This window comes from Cyprinus carpio, chromosome B15 (genome assembly GCF_018340385.1).
Source record: "Cyprinus carpio isolate SPL01 chromosome B15, ASM1834038v1, whole genome shotgun sequence".
Classification (NCBI taxonomy): Eukaryota; Metazoa; Chordata; class Actinopteri; order Cypriniformes; family Cyprinidae; genus Cyprinus; species Cyprinus carpio.
In genome coordinates, this window is record NC_056611.1 from 1160847 (window position 1) to 1182893 (window position 22047).

Consider the following 22047-nt stretch of genomic DNA (forward strand, 5'->3'; position numbering starts at 1 on the left):
TGGGCTTTTCTGTTTTCTCCCAGTGGGGTGTGGGTTTAATAGATTTTACGATCTGGTCAGGAAGTTAAAACCCAGCCATGCTGGCACCAGGCGGCACTTCTAGCTCTTGCAGAGAGTTTGATTACCTGCATGACAGTTCAGGGGCTAAAAGCTTGGGTTTTTTAGCCAAGGAAATGGCATTGTTTTAGATTCAACGAGCATGATTCATTAATTCAGAACCAATGAATGAATGAACTGCTCCTACGCTACAGTCCACCTTTTCCGTCGGATGAAGTCCCTGTGTGGAAACATCATCGGACGGCAATCATCACGATGGGCAGATGACAGCCGTGAATCATGATGGTCGCTGATAGCAGGTCGATTCTGTCATGTCTAACTCCGCAGGCAGGGTGGTTCCTGGAAGCTGAGGATCCAGCTTGATGAGGTTAGGCGTTGGTCTCGGAACTTGGCACCACCCTTTATGGGGATTCTGTCTGAGAACTGTAGGAGTTGCACAGTGCAATGTCGGCAGCGGCCTCCAGGCTTTTGTCGCGGAGCCCTCGCACAGGGACTCGCAGGGGGCTTCAAGCGGTTGATCAGAACGTGCCGTCTAGACAGGGCTTGGTTTAGGGCTGTGGTCGACAGGGAAGCAATGCAATGTATTCGGGACCCCCTTTCCTCAATCCAGAGTTCCAGTTCTGGATCTAAGGTGAAGTTGGTAATTCTTCAAGGATGGGAGTTCCAGTGCTGTTATGGTACTCTTCACTTGGAAAATGGTATAAGGCCAGGCGTGAGTGAACGGTAGGGCGTGGCAAACTGTCAGGTATCACTGGAACCCCCTATTCGGGCTAACGCTTAGGGAACGGATGCTGACCCGGCTGGTTGTTCACATGCTGGTCGTATAGTGAGGAGTAGCTGTAAGTAGAACGGGATTGTTGACGAGCCATCTCGTCACCTTACAATGTTCTGCTTGCGTTCTCTGTGGACCTGTGTACGGAGGGTTGGATTCGTCCAGGGCAGTGTGTGTCGCTGACCAGGGTTTGCTTTGCAACCCGCAGATTCCTTCAGTGTGTTGTTTCTGAGGACAGGGTTTTGCTAAGGAGGGGGAAAAGGGTGGAATTTAATGAATGTCTTTGGGTCAAAGTACACATGCGCACGGTTTTGGGGTCAGGGTACAGCTGCTGTGGTCGCTGTCGTGGTAGGGCCACCACATCTGGAATGTTGGGTCTTGGTGTGGGTGTTGCTTTCCAAAACCTTGACATGAACAATGTATTTAAAGTGCTGTTAGACTTGGCTTGAATCATGAGGGTTGGTTCAGGAGCACATCCACCTTCCCTCTGATGGGGATTGACGTGCAGTAGGAATGGCAGCTTACCCAGAGAGTAGGCCAGGTGTATTGTAGCGGGTTCAGCTGGCGTGGTGATTGCGGAAGCAGCACAGTTAGCACAAGGCTTAAGGGTATCATGGTAAGGTGGGATTCTACCCGTGGTAGGCTGTCCTTGGAGGGAGTTACCTCCCACAGCATGTCTTCGTTAGCGCTGTAACCAGCTGAGTCTTGCAAGGTCATTCTGGAAGGCAGTTAGGTAAACCAGCGGTTCATGAGTTCACGGCCTGGTGCGCGCATTGAACGGACAATACCAATGTAAACGAGTTTTGGCGGCAGGGCGGCGGCGCCCGAGCAAAGCTCCCCAGGAAAACGTTTGGAGCGGGGTTGGGTGTGTCCAACTAAATCCCACTTGTTAACAGTCACTTTATCCATTGGCTGAACATGTGTTGACATCGGCCTCAGCCGAAGTGAGGGAGTCTCTGTCCATCGGGCACCTGCCCCCGCTGATTGGGGCTACGGTGCTGGGGTCGGTGGTCTGTAGCGGTGGTCAGGAAGGTCTCAGTTGTTCCTCACGGTGGCAGCCGTCCTTGGTTGGCAGCCCAGCATGGCGAAACCACAGGCAAGCATCCTTGGTGACAGACAAACAGGGCGGAGCGACAAACGGGGAGACGGAAACAAGTGAGGGTTGTTCTTTGGGTGGACAGGGCCAGTACTTTACTTTCGTGGGCGGCGATGGTTTTTTACTCGCCTTGGCCCATGTTTTGCCACATCTTGCTGTTGGCATGACGCTGTCAGTGTCTCGTCAGGGCTCTGGTGTTACTGCGTTGTGCAGACATGATCAGTCATGGATACAGTGGATTATCCCCCTTTATGCGCCTTGGCATTACCAAGCCTTGGCATTGTGCTGTCAGAGACGGTTGCACAACCACAGTGTTGTTATGTGCATGCAGCATGTGCTTTGTTTTCATGCAGTGGGTTCTGAGGCACTGGTTGTAAGGGTGTAGCAGCGCAGTGCAAGGGTGGCTGGAGGGGGTTGAGAGGTGGGTTAAGACAAAGTCTTTATGGAGCGTCAGAAAACCTGCTGTCGGATAGGTTGGTATTGTAAACAGCAGGAGCCAGCGTAAGCGGGCTCTGAGTAGGAAGTCTAGTTTGTAAAGTGTCTTAGCTGTGTGTAATCACTTTAACCTGAAGTGGGGGGGGTTGGGAGTGACCACAGCCTGTTGTTTAGTTGCGCCAGTTGTGGCGAGGGTGTCAGTATTTGAACATTTAAGTCATAGTCGGACCTGGGAGCTTTGAGTGTCCTTTACCTTCTCAGTACACAAGCACTTGTGTGTTTTTGTGATGCGTAGCACGTTCCTGGAACAGGTGTTGGTGGTTGAATGGCTGTTGTTTGCAGTTTTGAAACCATTCGTTTCAGCTCGGAAGGAGGGCACCACAAAAAATTGAGTTGGCATAGTTAGAGTCTGTAATGCTTTGTAGAAGATGTTGGAATTGCAGCTGGTGAGTTGGCGTAGCTGAACGGGCCACTTTGACGGTGAACTGTCGGTTTGCCAATGTGAATGCCCGATTGTGTTGGGTTCCAGGTGCACCGGAATGTCAGAATCAGAGGCCACATCAAGTGTTAGAGAAGTGTGGCTCCTTGATCGGGGTATTTCTGTTCTTAGTGGGTCATGGGGGCGGTTTGTGACAGCGGCACCTGATGAATCAATTTCCTGTAGTCCATGGTGGGGTGTTCATTCGCCATTTTGGTTGAGGACGGGCCCAGATGGGGGCTCTGGAGTAGGTGCTGTGCGGGACGGGATGACACCTTCTCAAGGCATGATTCGATGATTCCGCACTGGTTGTGTGTGAGGCGATGGGAATCTTGTACGAACTGTATCGCTTGAAGTGCCTTAGCGTTCTTGTAGAATTCGCTGCACTGGAGATTCAACCTGGGTACGGCTCCCACATCGGGTGTCATCAGTCGGTTTGGTATTAGAGGTGTAGCAGGGTTCATTCAGTCTCACCGACGCTCTGGTGGGAGACTGTGTATACGCGAGGTGTGGTCATCGGTCCCGCTCCGTCTGCCACACCTGGTATTTGGTCATGACATGACAGATGTGATGGAGGATGAATTTTGAAGGGGCAGTGAACAATGTGTTGTCTGTAACTACCTTCGGGTATCAGTGCAGGTGGAATGGGCCCTATGGACAGGTCGTCCACGTCAAAGTCCTGAAAGGTCATGGCTCACTAGCATCCCAGGCCGGTAGGCCTTGGGCATGTGATGTCGTTACCGTCCAGTTGGTGCACAGGATGTAACACTATATGAGATGACAACTCAGTGAGGGGTGTGCTTCAGTGTGAGGTCCGAGGTCCAACATTAAGGTGAGAGGTTGGAAAAGAAACCCAGGTGTGGTTTTAAGGTTTGACACTGCATGGAGCGAGCAGCGACCCCTTTGGTTGTAAGCTGGTATCACCCGTTCCCTGTTCGGTGACTAAGGCTGCAGAGGAGCGAACTGAGCCTGGTTGTTTGTGAGGCGTGTACCCATGGCTGGCTGCGGGGTTCCGTTGAGCTCGTGACACTGCAGTCTGGCTCTATGGGAGTTCCCGTGACCTGCGTGACTGGCAGTTGGCTCTGTGGGGTTCCCGTTGACCTATGTGGACCTGGCCGTTCTGGCTCTGTGGGGAGTTCCCGTGACCTCTGTGACCTGACAAGGTCTGTCACCGGAGGACTGTGTGGCTGGGGGAAGAGTTTATCGCACTGAGACCCCACGACTTTAGCTGTGTGAAGTTCCACGTAAAGGTCTTCAAAGCGATTCTAGGAGGTCTTTGCTGATGAGGAGTGGGTAAGTGTCCAATGGTGAAATGTGCCACAAGATTGTACTAGAGCTCATAGGCCACTCATCAGGTGAATGGAAGCATCTTGTCAAAACCGGATGTACTTCTGGTGTATGACTGTAAAGTTCGTTCAAAAGGTTGCGGTGTAAGAGTGCGATCTTGTCTATTAGCCTTCAAATCTGAGTCTTTTGACAAGTGAGATGAGATCACTGTAGGGTATGTCAGTGTGATCAGGGTTCCATGCTCATCCTTTTCTAACGTGATGTTCAGGTGGAGTCGTTTCGGGCTTACCCCCTTTTCGCTTCCTCTAGGTTGCCAGGAATGTTGGCATCGGGGCAGATGTGACGATCGATGCGGTGGTTAGGACCAGTTGTGAGCTCGCGCGGAGGCAGGTAGCCAAAACAGCATTTTCTGGTACTCTGGGATTGTGGTACCTGGTGTGAGGAACTGTGCTGTCTCGTTCAGGGTGTGCAGCTGTCAGCTGTGGAGCTTGGGTGATGCTGTCACCGTGTGAGTGTGCCAGTTAGCTCTGTGGTCTTGGATGACGAGCGTGTTCGGGGTTGCCTTGGCTCGTCAAGGGCAGTTAGACAGGGTTGGTTGGTTTACAGTATTATGCTTAGACATAGGAGGTTGGTTCGTCTGTCTTGTCTCCTTGTCTTCCTTGCGAGTTTTCATGATAAAGAAGCTCTTCAGCACCCTAAGGATTTGCTGTCTCCGAGTGGCTGCCCTGTGTTTTTGGATGTGTGACAGGAGGGTTACCAGTGTGTGTCGAGAGTGGTTCCACTGCGGCTGTCGGGGCGGCGTGGGTCCTGGGACGTGGGGATTCAGCTCTTTGTGGGTCGCCGGCCCCCGAATCTTTATAAGCGATCGCTATGGGTTGGATGAGCACCACCACGATTTGTTGGGGCCCTTGCTGGCCTTGGCAACGGTTCTTGACTCTCGTAAAAAGGTCTGTGACTGTGGGTGTTGGGGGGCGCCCTCTAGGGTCAATCGAGCAGTGCTCAGAGACAGAGTAGATTGTGGGTTTTTTCACAGTCTTTTCAGTTCTTTTGCTTTGTGTAAGCTTTGGTGGGTAAGTCCCATGACTCTTGTGTAGACATGCTACACGGACACGCTGCGAGACCTCCGCGATGGAAAACTCCCACTTGGCCTGTAGGTTTCGGAGGGAACAGAGTTTAAAAGTTGACTCCGTTGCATACCTGGTTGTTTGCGTGCTCCGAAGTTAGGCTTTCGTAGTGGACTGTTAGAAAGTCTGTTGGGTTTTCAAGGGGCCGTTGAGGTCAATAGCGTTAAGGAGCAGCTGGTCTGAGTCTGGTATCAGAGAATCAAGAATCAAAGTTTTCTCCGGTTGCTGGTAGACCACTTTTGACAGTCTCTGGGTGACCATCCAGACTCCTATGCACCATCACGGCGGGACGTGGATTTTTAACAGGTTACAATTGTCCATAGCTGTCACGGTGGCGACAGTTTGTCATGTGAAAGTCAATGTCTTGTAAAACGCGTGGAACGTCAGGACCTCCGCAGGATCTGGATGAAACGTAGGGACGGTTTCTGGCGAACTTGTCAAGTTCTCGGGGAGCCGTGCGGGGTTAGTGGCATGCGTTCTCTGGAAGGGCTCTCCCCCCTCCGTTGGTTGCTGACAGGTGTTCTGGGACAGCTGCGTGATGTACTTGAGCCATGGGGGCTAAAACCCCCCTTTTCAGCAGGGTTCTGGCCGGAAGGGTTGGATGGCGGGCGGGGAGAACCTCTAGGGTGTGTGTTTCTCTGTTCCAGCCACTCTGTAATCTGTAAATGTTTCCGTTAGCTGTGAACGTGTCACGTTCATCTTGGAGATCGTCTCTCTGCAGAGTAAGCTTGTCCGATTTTAGCTTTCGGGCCGCTTGCAAGTGTTTTTTCGCAGGCCCTGGCTTTGAGAGTCTCTTTCTTTCAGTTCAGGTCTGTGATACGTCTATAGGAGATGCACATTGCGGGAGTTTTTCGTTGAGTTTCCTTCCGGGCTTCTTCTCTCGTCCAACTGTCCTATTGGGTCTGTGTGCGAGCGCGGAAGATCTTGCAGGGCATTTGTGAAGTCTTTCTAACTTCTTTCTGTAAGCTCTGGATCTGTGGCGGGTCCTCTTCTCTCGGCTGGTTTCTCTGGGAGCTCGAGGAGGAGCTGATCAAGGGTCACTCTGGGTTCGGGGCCTGGTCCTTCCAGGCCTCCTCCGCTTGAAAGCATAAGTGTTTCTGATTGCTGTTCCCAGGTCTGATGTTGAATCCCATTCACGCTTAGAGCCGTGACGGGGTGACGAGAAGTGAACTCAGGCTTCGAGGATTCCTGGCGAGCTCTTTGTAGTTGTAGCTTTGGGTTTGGCTCGTGTTGCATCAGTTCATCTGGCCTCGGTGGTCCAGTTGATCTTGGTTTAGGTTGCTGCAGTTTACATGGGCGTCCTTGGGGCAGGTAGGGGGTCGTCACTGCTTGCAACCATGTCGAGAGGTTGCCCGTGGATACTGGCCGGGATGAACGGAATTTACATCCGGGCCTCACCGTAGGTGAGAGAAACCACAGCATACACACAAAGAGAGCCGAATGCAAGTTCGTTCTACGGTTAAAGAGCTATACTCCATACGGGATATGCGGTTGTTATGAGAATTTTGGGGCTTAACTGATGCAAACAGTCAGACAGTTCGCAGAGACAACGAGCCAAATTACTTGGGTCAACGCGTAGGACCTGAAATGGAGATTTGACAGGCAGTAGCATAGCGGGTCACGTGATGACACCGGCTGCTGGTTGTCACTATACTGTTTTAGCTTCCTTGGTGGCTCTCAATAGGTTACTGTCTTTCTGTGAAATGAAAGAAACAAAATCACAACAGAACAAAGGACAGAAAAAAAGATCAAAGTGAAAACAAACACTTGAAATGAGATAAAACAGTAGTAACACGAATATGTGTTAGGGAGGAATAAGGAGGGCCTAAGCCTACTGCTAGGTTTTAAGATAGGCGCCAACAGGTGAGTGGGGCTATCGGGGTAGGAAACCTAGGAAGATGGTGTGGGCTTGGAGAAGAGATGGGCCAAGTTGTTACAAACATTAAAAATATATCGGGGGGCCCGGGAGTGGAATAATAATATTCTGTGGCTTATAATAAGTGGATGGGGTTTATCACATTTCGGTAACGATGGTCGGGCAACCTTGCACTGGAACACCTGAGATGACTGTTCCAATCAACCAATCAAATACACAAAGGATGAACAAGGGAAAACTTAAAGTGAATTAAGGCTTGTTTGTTTAAAAATCAATTGAGTAAATACAATATGTTAGAAATGAGAGGGTAACAGCTTTACCTAATAATGATACAACAAAAAGGGAATTATGATAGTGATGGTAATTATCAAAAATAACCTAACCCAAAAAGAGAGAAGAAAAAGATCAAAATCAAAATAGAAAGATAGACAGGATGAAACATGGGAGAAGGCCCGCGCAGTAGCTGGTTTTCACCACAAGGGGATGAAAACTCCCTCTCTGTGCTTCACCTGGTAAACAGAAAACTTAATTCAAATTTAAAAATTCAAAACTGGTTTAAACGAGAAATTTAAAATAAGCAAGCAAGAGAGCTGAAAGCTATGAACCGTGACGTAACAGGAGATGGCCACTAGATGGCTCACTTCCTTCTAAGTGGGCGTCAATCATGGTTAACCTGAGACACTTAATTTACACTATTAAACAATTTAAATTTTAATGTCAATCATCATGTTTGAACCCAAACTCAAAGTAAGTGTGACAGTCAAAGGCAGGAAAATTTGTCCTAACATAAAATAATATTCGCACGAGCCAAAGCGGTAAAATGCAAAATAAATTATTGAGAATTTAGACGGGCTAATTCAACAACCACAGGAAAAAAAAAAAATTAGCATTATCTGAAACGGCCACGAGATGGCTGTAATTGCACTCACTGCAGACTGAAGTCAGAAGGCAGGGTGTAATTGAGACTACTAAACCCTTAAAGGACGCCCTCTGGTGTTTAGTTAGCGGGAATTACACCCTACTTCAGTGTGATTTAGAATCTGAGCGTTTGTCCAGCGCTGATTCTCCAACAGGACAAGGTTTGTACCTTTAAGGGGCTATAACTGCACAGAGCGTGAGGCAGGATTTCTTAGCTGCAAAACACGCAAATGTGAACAACAGGAATTTTTCCGTCTGTTGCACTCCCATACCACATTATCAAAAATAGCACTTATGATTTAAATGTTTTAGGTTTAAAAATTGGGTAGCTAAGCCAATTTTCTCGACCAGGAGTTTTATCGCTTTATTTTTGAATATCACTGTGGTTAACCACGAATTCAATATCGATATGTATCTACAAGGCCTTTTAACTACTGAATCAAAGGAACGTCGCTCTGATCAGATTTACGTCTCGGTCCTAAAAAAAGAGATTTCTTCGTCTTTAATAGCAGGTTATAATATTAAATGTTCTCACTGCAGAGAGATCTTGATCTTCTCTTAACAGGGAAATTTAACATTATACTGCAGTGTACTTTTTCAGCAAAATAAACAGTGGGACTATACTGTTAGGTATTTCTAGAAACTGTTAATGTGCTGACTGATCAGCTTTTTGTTGTCAGTTAGGAGAGACGTTCAGTTAGATGAGTTCGCGTCTTGCGACTTATCTCACAATCTCATAATTTCATAGCGCGCGTTTGCAGAAAATTATTAATAACCATATAACAGATTGAAACTGGAATTGCTCATAAAATGAAGTTTGTTTGAAATGCCCGCGTTTCTCCACCAAAATACTGTAGCCGCACTGGTAGTACGTTAAACGTTAGCTCAAAAATGATATAAGGGAATTTTAATAATTAATCAGGAATATGATTAATATATCTCGCATAACAGTTACATTAAAAATTATTGAAGATGAAAATAATAGGTCAATTGTATATATCAATAAACTCATTACAAGGGCACTGTAATTTACTCATTAATATGGTCAATATTCCATTCTTCATATCAATTAATGTGATATCTTTTACCTGGGAATTAATGCAAATCAAACAGTGGTTTTTCCCAGCAAAGGCCGTAAGATTAACTTAGTCAACTTCAATAAAGTTATCACTTCTTATAATTCCAGGAAAAATAGTTTCTGGCCATGAAACCATTCTCCGTCCTTATAAAATTTAGTTTACTTAAAAGTAACACATAAGTTTTTTGTAGCTAAGATCAAACATTTCATTGACTTCGTAATGTGAGCATTTTAGACAGAAGCAATCATGAATATATTGGCTTTTAATAATTGAACTAATAATCCATCAAACTAAACTACGATTCACACAGAGTAAATATGCGTATAACAATACAAAACGTAAAACAAATACAATAAAAAACAAATAACAAAATGAGCGAGAGGAGAGAGTGAGTGAGTGAGTGAGTGAAAGGGGTGATCGAAGAGAGAAGGTGAGGAGAGATAGCAGAATCATGCAGAATGATCGCGCAGTATGGCAAAATCACATACAGTACCTTTTTGAAAGACAACAACGAATAAGATCACCTTGAAAAGGGAATAGAAAACCTTAAGCAGTTATGGTGTTGTCAGAATTTTGTCAAGCAATTATATTCCAGCAAGGATGGTAAGTCCAGAATAATACATTTTACTGTAATTTTCCTATGTATGAGTGGTTCGGTCAAAAGCAAGACGGTTTTTTTTCTTTAAACAGATACCAAAAATGACAGGTAAAGGTAGGAAGAAACATAAGTTTACAATTCATATGCAGAATTACAACACATTTAAAGTTTGATTTAACACAATAAAATTGTAGATACTACTCCAATTTGATATGGAAGACATCCAAGCACAAAAAGGAAATACAGTCAATACTTTACATTTAGAATATATTACTTTCCTTTTCTTACTTAAGAATTCCCTAGCGAGCTGGGCCTTTTTCTGTTCTCCCAGTTGGGGTAATAAAGTTTTACCGACCTGGTCAGGAATTTAACCCCAGCCATGCTGGCACCGGCCGGCATTCAGCTTTGCAGAGAGTTTGATTTACCCTGCATGGAGTCAGGGGCTAAAAGCTTTGGGTTTTAGCCAAGGAATGTGCATTGTTTTAGATTCAACGAGCCATGATTCATTAATTCAGAACCAATGAATGAATGAACTGCTCATACGCTACATTTGTACAATCATGTCCCACCCCAAGGACCTTCAGAGGAGCCGCCACCTATTGACCAACCAGAAACACCAATGTCCGACACTGAACCGACCACTGAAGAGATAAAAAGCAGCCATCAAAACGTAAAAAAACATGGCAAGGCACCAGGCATTGATGGGATCACTACAGTAGAAGTAAAGGCAGGAGGTGATATTTTAATTCATTGCCTGCACCTACCACTCAGGACCATCTGGAAAGTACCAGTGCATGGAAGAAGGCCCATTTTACTGTGCCCATTCACAAAAAAGTTGACACTCGGGACTGTAAGAATTATCGAGGTATCAGCCTGCTTTCAATTGCAGGCAAAATTTTTATGAAGGATCATTCAGTCAAGACTGTCGTAAGCAAGATGAGCAGACAAGCAGAGAAGAAACAGGCAGGATTTCAGCCAAATCGCAGATGTTGTGATCAGATCTTTTACCATCCTTCAAACTGATGGAGGAAAGAATAATATCACTTACACCTGACCGATTTATTTATTTATTTATTTACAACAAGCAAAAAAAAAAAAAACAATTACTTGCACTACTGTCTGTTCATCCAGAAAACACTGAATAATCCATTTGCACACTGAAATATTTTCTATGCACTTTAACTGACCATTGCAATAGTGTAAATTATGTTCATATGTTCATAGTTCTGCCTATAGTGTACATACACTTTCACATAATCCATCTGTATAGTATGTTCATAGTACACCTATCGTGTATATCATGCTGATAGTATTTAAAATCTGTAAATTATGTACTTAATACTTATCTGTATAGTTATTGTACATATTGTAGACCTTGTATATTCTGTACTTACCTGCTTATTGCACTTCTGGTTAGATGCTAACTGCATTTCGTTGCCTTGTACCTACATGTGCAGTGACAATAAGTTGAATCTAATCATCTAATCTAATCTAATATGCTGTGGGAGACAAATGTTTATCATATTTTATTAACTTTTGATTAGCATTTGATTGTATTCACTGGGCTATCTTATGGAAAGCTCTGGAAAATGAATTTGTACCTCAGAAAGTGATTACACCTCTCCAGGCAAATTATGATGTAATAATCCAGTCAAGTGCAGATCCAAAATGAGCTCTCAGAGGCATTTAATATTCAGACCAGGGTCCGTCAGAGAGACGTGGTTTCTCCTCTCCTCTTTAACATTGTGATGGATGCCATAGGTAGTGCCACAGGGCCCACTCATCGTTTTAATCATATGCTAGATATCACAAGTTCACGCTTACATATAATTAGCTGAGGTATGGAAATGCGTATTTGGCGTGCTGTCCGGGGAAGGGCTCCGAGCTTAGGAATGGCAGAACCTAGAGTACCCCCCCTTCCCTGTATAGTTGTAAAATGAACTTGAAGTGAGGAGATGGGGTGGAGGAGGGATGCTGATAAACGGGAGATCGATACTCACAGCATCGGATGGATGAGACTCGCTTGTTAGGAATTAAATGAATATAGTATGTCACATTTAAAGCATGTGTTTTGTAATCGGTGTATTTATATAAACATAATAAAATATACACAGTACACACATTTGGTATGTAAACAAAAACTTTTTTTGTATTTTGGATGTGATTAATCGTTTGACAGCACTAATATATATAAATTACTATTAATATTTATTAATATATATTATATATTAATATATAATACATATTATATTACTATTAATATATATATTTATATTGCATATATTAATTTTACAAGCAATGTCCAGCATCTGATATATTTGGTATCTGAGACGTGACCGAGGGTCTTAACCAGTGCATGAATCCAGCAACAGGCTAAATAATAAATAATATGTATAGTAAATATATAGTTGTGGGTCCAAGATTTACAGGAAAACGCAAAATCTCAAATTCACAGGTTCATAAAATGTGATGTACATCATGATTACATGATTTACACAATAAAATCATACATTCATTGAACTTTGTTAACATTCTGTGCACCATTTGTTACAGCTGTTTGAAAGCTTTTATAATCCATAGAATTTTTTTTGCAAATTTCAGGAAATTTCAAACCATAAACAAGAGGGTTCAGTATGGGTGGTACAATGAGAAACTCTAATGAAAGAATGATTGACAGCCCTATAGGGAGTTCCAAAGTTGCAAACCGACTCAAAGTGACCTCGCAAAAAAGAGCTACTGAGAAATTTAAGAGGATCACTATGTGTGGAATACAAGTTTGATATGCTTTTCTCGCTGAAATCTAGTGAGCTTTTTCTACAAATGATAAGAATTTTAACATAAGAGTATAAAACTTAAAGGCATGATATCAGTTGTGGTCAGTATGAAAAGCCAAAAACATTATTAACAATAGTGTTTGCACAAGAAAGCTTGTCAATTTCAAAGTTGTGACAGTAAACCTTTCACAGTTTGTTACCACCACATCGTGAGTCTGGCTTTTAATATACCAGCAATACCAACATAAAAGGATCGGATAAATCCAGCTTATAGATATTAAAAAAAAGATAAAATCATAACATAACATTGTTTTTGTATTGTAATGGTTTACTGATTGCTACATACTGTACCTGTCAAATTCCATTAACATTAACATTCATGTTTTCATTTGATGCATTTGAAAAAATGGCAAAAGCCTGTAAGATACATGCTGCACAGGAGACTGAGTGTGTATCAGACAGCAAGTCTGTCAGTAACCTTGGAAAAAAAAAACAGCTGTTCCAAACACAGAGTTGACGGATAAACACAAAATCAGAATGTACATGGGCTGGTGCAATCTCTTGTGAAAAAGAATTGTGCTAAATTGCAGTAAAAGTGTACTTTTCGTGTACTTCAAGTATTACTTTTTAAAAAGTACACTTGCAGATAATATAATATAATTTAAATTAAAGGCCACTTAAGTGTAGTTAGAGTACACTTTAATGACAATAGGTCTTAACATACTTAAGTGCACTTTTTAAAAAATGCACTTTATAATAATGTCTAATTAATTCTTATTTAAACATACATTTTACATAATTATGATTTTATTGTGTTTTAAATAAATACATTTATTTTGATATAGTTATCATATATTTCTTCTAATATTAAATACACTTTGTTATTGTCAGGATAGTCACTGGAGGCAGAGGTAAGTGAATTCAACAATGTTTATTTTTCTCAAGAATAAGTGCACGGTGAGTAGAAGGTGATTTCAGGTGCGGATTCTGTGCAGATCACTCAGTGAGAGGCGGAATGCAGGTGAGTACGTCCATAGACAAGAGGTCAATGCCACACAATCACGGATTACTAAAGCTTGTCCCTTTTTCTTTTACAGGAGAGGGAACTGTCCAGCGAGCTTGACAGGAACACAGGAGATACAGGAGATTGATGGGAAATCAGGTAACTGGGATGGATCGGGAATCCTGGAGACAGCAAAACAATGACACAGAGGTTAGATTTTCAAAAGTACGTGTACGTATACGTATACGTATACGTTACGTCGTGGAGTTCTTGGGATGCGAGGCAAGCTGGGGACAGAAACATGAGGTCTGTTCCTGTTGGAGGCTTGACGGTGAACTGGGGCTGAGGTGAGTGTTTTATAGTGCCTTGATGAGATCGTTGATGATGACCAGGTGAGGGTGATTAATACTCAGGGGAGCGTGAACATTGTGGATTGGCTGGGACCGGGCTTGCCTGGTCCCTGACACTTATACAGTATACTCCAATAAAACTTATTGTTGAAATTTTCATCACCAGCTCTTGCACTATAAACTCTATGAAGTTTAATTTTCGAGATACTATTTGACATACAGTGTCATTTATGAGAGTACTGTGTAATTGTATGTAGTACTGTTCTTTACATCTGTGTACAGAATACTTTCAATATCATTATGTTGTTCTAAGCCACTTAAACATTTAATTGCATTAATTGCAAGCAAAACTTCAGCAGATCTAAACAAAATTAATTTACATTCAAATACATTTGATTTTATTTAGACTACTCTACACTGCATTGTAAAAAAAAAAAAAATACTGCCTTTTAGTTATGTCAATGAGTCATGAATGAGTCTAACAAATCTTTGGTCTAACTACACAATGAATTAGGACAACTTGAACAGAAATGAAAAGCCCAAAATAACATGATGCTCTAAGTATCTATTTTGTTTTATGCGCGTGTGCCAAAAATACTACGTCATGATGGCGCGCTACTTCAGCAGGGTTTGAAAAATGTGCTGCGCGCCATGTTTCTGGAGTCGTGACGCGTGAGCTGCGCTGATCAAACGAGAACAGAGGAGCGGTGCTTTTGGATGATTATGAGTCTTTACTTACTGCAGATAATGAATCAAGTAAGTATATCTTGATATAAGCTTTCTTTATTCTTAATTTCTTACCATTCCTGCGGCTTTCACTGGCAGTTCTTGCTATATGGACTCAGGAGGTGAATAAATCGTGTCCTATAATTTAACATTATCTGAATGAATTCTGATATTGGAATGTTATCGCGTGCGTGGACCAAGAAATTTGGCTGCTGAAAATACAATATTGTATTTTAACTAAATGATTTAAAATTAAACTTAACGCTATTGAACACAATTCAAAGATCCGATCTTGTAATATATATAATCGATAATATATAGATAATATATTGATAATTGTTGTTGTTTTCTTTTTGCATTTGAAGAGCGAGATGTTCCGTTACTGCTTGTGTTTGTAATATGGTAGGCTATATTTTGTACTTATCTGGAGGTATTCATTTTGCAGGATCAGTACAGATTTGTTACTAGAGATACAGTGTGGAGACACAGACCAGTACTGAAGAGGTGATGTTAGAAGTTTTTAATGAATTGTTGCCCTGATGATTGAGGTAATTCACCTCTTAGGTGATGCAGATGTGGTCAAAAGTTTACATATACCTTATCATCAGATCAGAAATTGCAATTTTTTAATGATTCTACGCCTCTACCCTCTTACTGCTTAAATTATTAATATATTGCAGAGACTACAAGGTGTAAACTTTGGACTGCAACTATATCTATTGCTTTCACTCAACTGAACCATTTATATATGGATATATTTTTATGGGGGCAGCTGTGGCCTAAAGGTTAGAGAATTGGACTTGTAACCAGAAGGTCACAGGTTCGAGTCTCGGTGCTGGCAGGAGTTGTAGGTAGGAGGGAGTGAATGAACAGCGCTCTCTTCCACCCTCACTACCCATGGCTGAAGTGCCCTTGAGCAAGGCACTGAACCCCCAGTTGCTCCCTGGGCGCTGGATATAGCTGCCCACTGCTCCGGGTGTGTGTGTTCATGGTGTGTTCACTTCTCACTGTAGTGTGTGCACTTGGATGGGTTAAATGCAGAGCACCAATTCTGAGTATGGGTCACCATACTTGGCAAATGTCACCACTTTCACTTTCATATGTTTTATAACAATTGTTCTTCTTTCTTTCCTTAAGGAATTTTTTTCTGACTTTTCTGCCTTTTGGAACATTTTCGTTCACAGAGACTGTGGAGAGATGGTGTGCAACTTCATGACAGTTGAAGTTTACTGCCGATGGAGAGCTTCTGGGACATTGACAGACAGCACTTCCCAGTTAGTTCATTTGGAGTTTTATTTTATTTTATTTTATTTTATTTTATTTTATTTTATTTTATTTTATTTTATTTGTCAAACTTGCATTCACTAATGCTGGAGTAAGATTTTAGTAGAAACTTTTCGGTCCTGTTTTATGTTGGAGCTAGTAAAGGTTTGAGAATTTATGGCCTGCTTTCACAGACAGGTCTTAGACTAAGCCAAGATTAGGCCATAGTTCAATTATGACATTTAAGTCATTTTCATTAACATGCCTTAGAAAAAACATTACTGGTGTGCACCTTGAGACAAAACAAAGGCACTGATATTTTTTAAAGATCAGTCAGTGCAAGTTTTTTTTTTTTTTTTTCAGTTGAAACAGCTCAGAATTATATTTAATTCAATTCAAATGGGCTTCATTGGCATGACTTGCACAGTATTGCCAAAGCATAATTATAGAATTACATTTTAGTCTGGGGCTGGTCTTAAGCCTTGTCTGTGAAACCGGGGGTACCATTAACACAGTTTGGTAATGTTTTACAATAAGGTCTCATTTGTTGTACATGGAATGATAATTTTCTTGATTTTTTTTTTTTTTTTTGTGTATTAAGTTTGTGTGTTAGTAATCCTATACTTTATGGAGACCAAATGACTCCACAAAGATAGTAATACCAGTAAATTTTGACCTTGTGGACATTTTTAGGTCCCCAGTGAGGAAACAGGCTTATACATCATACAGAATGATGTTTTCTATGATGGAGAGATTAGGTACTTTTGTATGTAAGTATCAGAGGTGGAAAGAGAACAAAAATATTCTACTCAAGTAAAAGTACCATTACATTAATGAAATTTTACTTAAGTACAAGTAAAAGTACCAGTCTAAAAATCTACTCAAGTAAAAGTAAAAAGTAGCTCATTTAAAATTTACTCAGAGTAAAAATTACTTAGTTACAATTTAACAGTGGGAGGGAGGCATTAATGGGACAGGCCAAGGGTGTGGAACTCAGTTCCTGGAGGGCCACAGTCCTGCACAGTTTAGATATAACCCTAAATTAACACACCTGATCCAGCTAATCTAATCATTAAGGCTTCTTTGAAAACTACATGATACTGTGCTGGAGCAGGGTTAGAACTAAACTCTACGGCCCTCCAGGAACTGAGTTTGACACCCCTGGGATAGGCCTATTAATCTCAAACTAGTTGTTTTTAATCAAAGGAATCAGTTATTTAGAATAATAAGACATTTGGGCTGTTACCAGGCAAATCAGTATCAACAAACTCATCTTTTCAATGCAGAGGAAATGCAGAAGCTTCATCTGAAGTGGCATTTAGATGTATTTACACACTGTTTAGTGCAGGACAAGAATGCATTTAACCTGCAGTTACAAGTGCATTAATAATGTTTTGATATGCAAGACATAAAATGTTGAATACTCATTTGAAATTATAAGAAATTAATTCTAAAAAAAAAAAAAAAATCGAAAGCTACTTTAAATGTGAAATTAAAATGGCCAGTATGTGTCAGCAAGTCACCGTTAATAAGTGAGTCATTGCGATTGAACCGAATCATTTAAACGTTTGATTCATTCAGGAACGAAACACTGTCATGTTGCTCAGAGACGCAAAACTGTGCTTTGGTGGCTGTGTTTTGGAATTATTTTTTTTTGTTGTAGAAATAGAGCAAAAACAGGCAATATGGTGTCTAAAACGCAAGTCTCTCAATTAACTAGTTTACTGACCTGTTGTAATATATAGCCTATATATATATAATATCCAAAAATCATCATATGTATATATACAAACAATGCCGTCTTTTCCTCCAAAAATCATCATGATATGTGTATATATATATATATATATATATATATATATATATATATATATATATATATATATATATATATATATATATATATACACATATCATGATGATTTTTGGAGGAAAAGACGGCATTGTTTGTGTGATTTTGATTTACTATATGAAATTACATAAATATGTAAATTTTCTGCCCCTATATCTTCAATTTTGTGATCATTCTAAATGCATTTTACAAGACTGAATCACACAGTGAAAGAACGCACTATAAATGCACGCGCACATCATTAAAACAACAATTATGATATTATCGCAGACGATATATATCGCACACTCCGCACCAGTCTTTTTGGCTAATTTGTGCAAAACCTCTTGCTAAGATGTCAAAGCTTCATTTTAACCACCAGTGCAACGATGCAGTTATTTAGCTTACCTCTACATGCTTGCAAAGGATTGATGTCTTGTCGAGATTTTATAAGCTGCTAGTTTGGTCTCCCTAGGCAAGCACAGATTACACTGCATAATAAAGCATAAATATGGCCAGGGGTTCACTTCATTTCCTTCGAGTTCAACTTCAGAATATGACGGGCTTTCGTTTTCAGTGGTGTCTGCACCATAATGCCTTTCTGTCCGTCTGTGTCTTTCTTGTGATTTTAGCGCCAGTTTGCTCTCCTGCACATTATTTACTGCAGTAGTTACAGGGGTGCCCCCAAGGGATGGCCAGGGGTGGCCAGAGTTTATACGGCCACCCCTGGCCACCCCTAGGATGATTTGCAGTGGCTACTATTAATTTAAATCTATTAATTTTAGATCTATATAATTTATATATCATTTAATATAGTTACTATCACACGAAGAGTGACGTTTTTCTCCAGAAGTCTGCATAATTGCAAATGTGACATTGATTTCATCCAACAGTTCAATAAACAAGAAGTTAATATCAAGAGTTTTACGTTTTAGACAACATATTCACTTTTTGCGCTCTATTTCTAAAAACAAAAATAATTCCAAACACAGCCACTGTTTTGCGTCTCTGAGCAACATGACAGTGTTTCGTTCCTGAATGAATCAACCGTTTAAATGATTCGGTTCAATCGCAATGACTCACTTATTAACAGTGACTCGCTGCCACCTACTGGCTGTTTTAATTTCACATTTAAGGTACCATTTCATTTTTTAAACAATTTCAAACATCAGTTTTCAATGTTTTATGTTTAAAATATCAAAACATAATTTATTAATTTGTAACTCCAGGTTAAAGTATTCCATGTCCCTCAGAGCTCCATTAAACAGTGTGTAAAAACATCTAAATGGTACTTCAGATGCAGTTTCTGTTTTCTCTGCATTGCAAAGATCAATTTTGTTGATACTGATTGCATTTGCTTGTTAACAGCCCAAATGCAAGTGTCTGACTTAAAAGATGGTGCACACTTAAAAAAAAAATGGAGTAAAGGTTAAAAAAAAAAAAGCCTCAGCTGTCAGCACACTTAGAAATAAGATATCAGCACAATAACACACACAGCAAAATATTGTCTAATTTTCGTTATCGATAAAATCCCAGAAATCACAGAGATATCATTTTTTTTGTCAATATTGCAAACCCTTTATTTATTTATTTATTTTTTGATGTGCCACCCCAAGATTTACTGTGGCCTCATCTGGCCACCCCTGTTAAAATTTTCTGGGGGCGCCACTGAGTAGTTTCCAGAGAGCGATTTTTTTTTTTTACTCAGTAATTAATGTGTTTTTAAAATGTAGCGAAGTACAATACTTCAAACAAAATATACTTAAGTAAAAGTAAAATTACAGATTAAAAAAAATTACTTTAAAAAGTAGAAGTACACAAAAAAGCTACTCAATTACAGTAACGCGAGTAAATGTAATTCGTTACTTTCCACCTCTGGTAAGTATGTAAGTGATTTTGCATTGTTCTCCAGACTCTTTCTAATAAGTGAGTTAAAGTGTTGTAACTATGTATAGTGTTGGGTTTTTCTTGTGCATCAGCAAATAGCATTTTTGTGTATGTGTTTTAGAGATTGTTTCGTCAATAAATGTAGAGGGTTTTCCATTTTGTGTTTGTGCTGATTGTAACTAGGTAATTAATACATTGAAATGAAATTGAAGTATAATTTAGTTCACATTAATTGCTTATTCAGAAGTAAATTTTTACCATATTTTAAAGCACATATAAAATATACTAAAGGTCCACTTAAATGGTTCAAAAATATCACTCAAAAGTTCAACTAATTGCATTTAATATAATTTTAAACTGCAATATATTTGAAATCAATTACAAATAACATGCATTTAAGTGGTCGAAAACATTAAATTTAATTCATGCTTAAGTGTATTGTTAATTGACATTAAAGTATATTTTAGTAAACATTAATTGCTTGTCAGTACATTAGTAGTACTCTATAACCATATTTTAAAGACACTAGAAACAATTATGAAAGTACATATAAAAATGTTCTAAAAAGTCCCACTTAAGTGGTTAAAAATAAATACTCAAAAGTTCAACTAGTTGTATTTAATATAACTTTAAAATGAGATACATTTGAAGTTAATTACAAATATAATGCATTTAAGGGTCAAAAAAACAACAACAACAACAACAACAACAAAAAAACATTTAATTTGCACTTATGTGTGTTCTTTTAAAGAATATTATTTCTGCAAGTACACTTAATAAAAGTATACTTAAGTGCACTTCTTTTTCACAAGGGATGTCCTTTCCAGAAAAATTGCAAGAATAATAAGGGCATTAAAGAATACAATAGCACAATATAGAATAAATCCCAAACCGAAGAAAGCATATCTTATGTACCCTACATTTTCAAACACCATCAAGCAAAAATATGTTCCATTTTCCATTAAGCTAAAATGGATTCATTGACCCGAGGATGAGAACAGAAAAAGTTAGTTAACAGCAGGTTACAACATTAATACACGACAAGGCACTAGAGTTGTGACGTTCGCGAACGAACCGATTCTTTTGAACGGCTCATAAACATGAACGATGGGAGCCGAGTCGCGGCTGGAGGGGAGCCGTTCTTTCTGTCGTTCTTTTTTCCTATGCGTGTTTCACACAGATGCACACAAATGAGCTCCTCCGCGAGACAGAACAGTTATAGGGGGAGGGGCGCACCCAGCGCAGGCCAACCCTTTATAGCGTGATGATATTAGTTATTAGTTGTGCACGCATCCTTTACGTGAGTACTCCAGTGAGTACTCCTGATGTCCTATTTGCAAAGTTTACAGTAGTAATAGTATGTAGTATGTAGACATTTCCATTTTATTTATTCTAATTTTATCTACTTTAAATATTTTTTGTTTTCTATTAAAATGTTCTTGTGTGATAACAATGTTCTTGTGTGGAAGTGTCTGTAGTAAAAGCTGTTTTGCACAGAAATTCATTGCAGCCGGCTTTGTTTTTGATCTTTATTTGTCAGTAGGTATTGTATGAATAACATAAGTCAACGTAGCTTTACACACACACACACACACACACACACACACACACACACACACACACCACACACACACAAACACTTTGTACTAAAGGTAAATCCAAAATAGTGATGTCACTGTCTAAGCAGAGGGATTTGTGCAACCCTATGGAATATAGTCCACACATGACAAATGAGGTAATAATCAATATTTCAGAATAATTCAAACTCAGATATTGGTGTGTGATATCTGAGTTTTAATTATTTGACTACAAATCTCAACTCATCTTTCCTCCCAGTGATTATTTCCAGGATAAACTGAGATGCCCCCAAGCTGGCTTCTTAAAACTGACTAACGTTAAATATTTAAAAAGAGCCAAAAGAAAGGAACGGATCGCGAAGATCCGGATCCCCTCAAAGAGCCATAAATCCCATCACTACTCAATGTACCCGTAAACCTTGATTAATTACCTCTAAGACCAGCAAAGTATTTTAATTAGCATTCTGTGACGCTATTAAATCAGTAGATGTCAGTCAATGTGACTTGAGTGCAGAGGACCTCTTGTCCAGGCTTAACTCCACATGTGTGGATGTATTAGACTCAGTTGCTCCTGTAACATCCTCAAAACTTGAACCTAGATCTGAGTCATGGATTGATGAAAACATACACTCTCTGAGGCAGTTCTAAAAAAGACTCGCTTAAAGAGTTCTGCGTAATGAAAATGTGTGAATTGAATTCATTTAGTCCTGTTCAAATGATCACTAAACGTTTGTCATGACATCTTTCTGCTTGCATGATAAATATATTTTTAGAAATTAATAATTATTTTAGTTTAACACGGCATACTTGTTCAGTGATAACTACGGAAAAAAAAGATAGTCATAACAGTCTCATCAAGTAACTGTGCGACGTTCCACCCGGTTTTATCCGAATGCAGATACGAATAATTTTGTGA

The 22047-nt window shown here is 40.4% G+C and overlaps 1 pseudogene; it reads right to left on the reverse strand.

The window, feature by feature from the left end:
- Window positions 1-4289: 4289 nt before the first annotated feature.
- On the reverse strand, window positions 4290-20516 carry LOC109106466 (annotated as a pseudogene).
- Between the last annotated feature and the right edge of the window lie 1531 nt (window positions 20517-22047).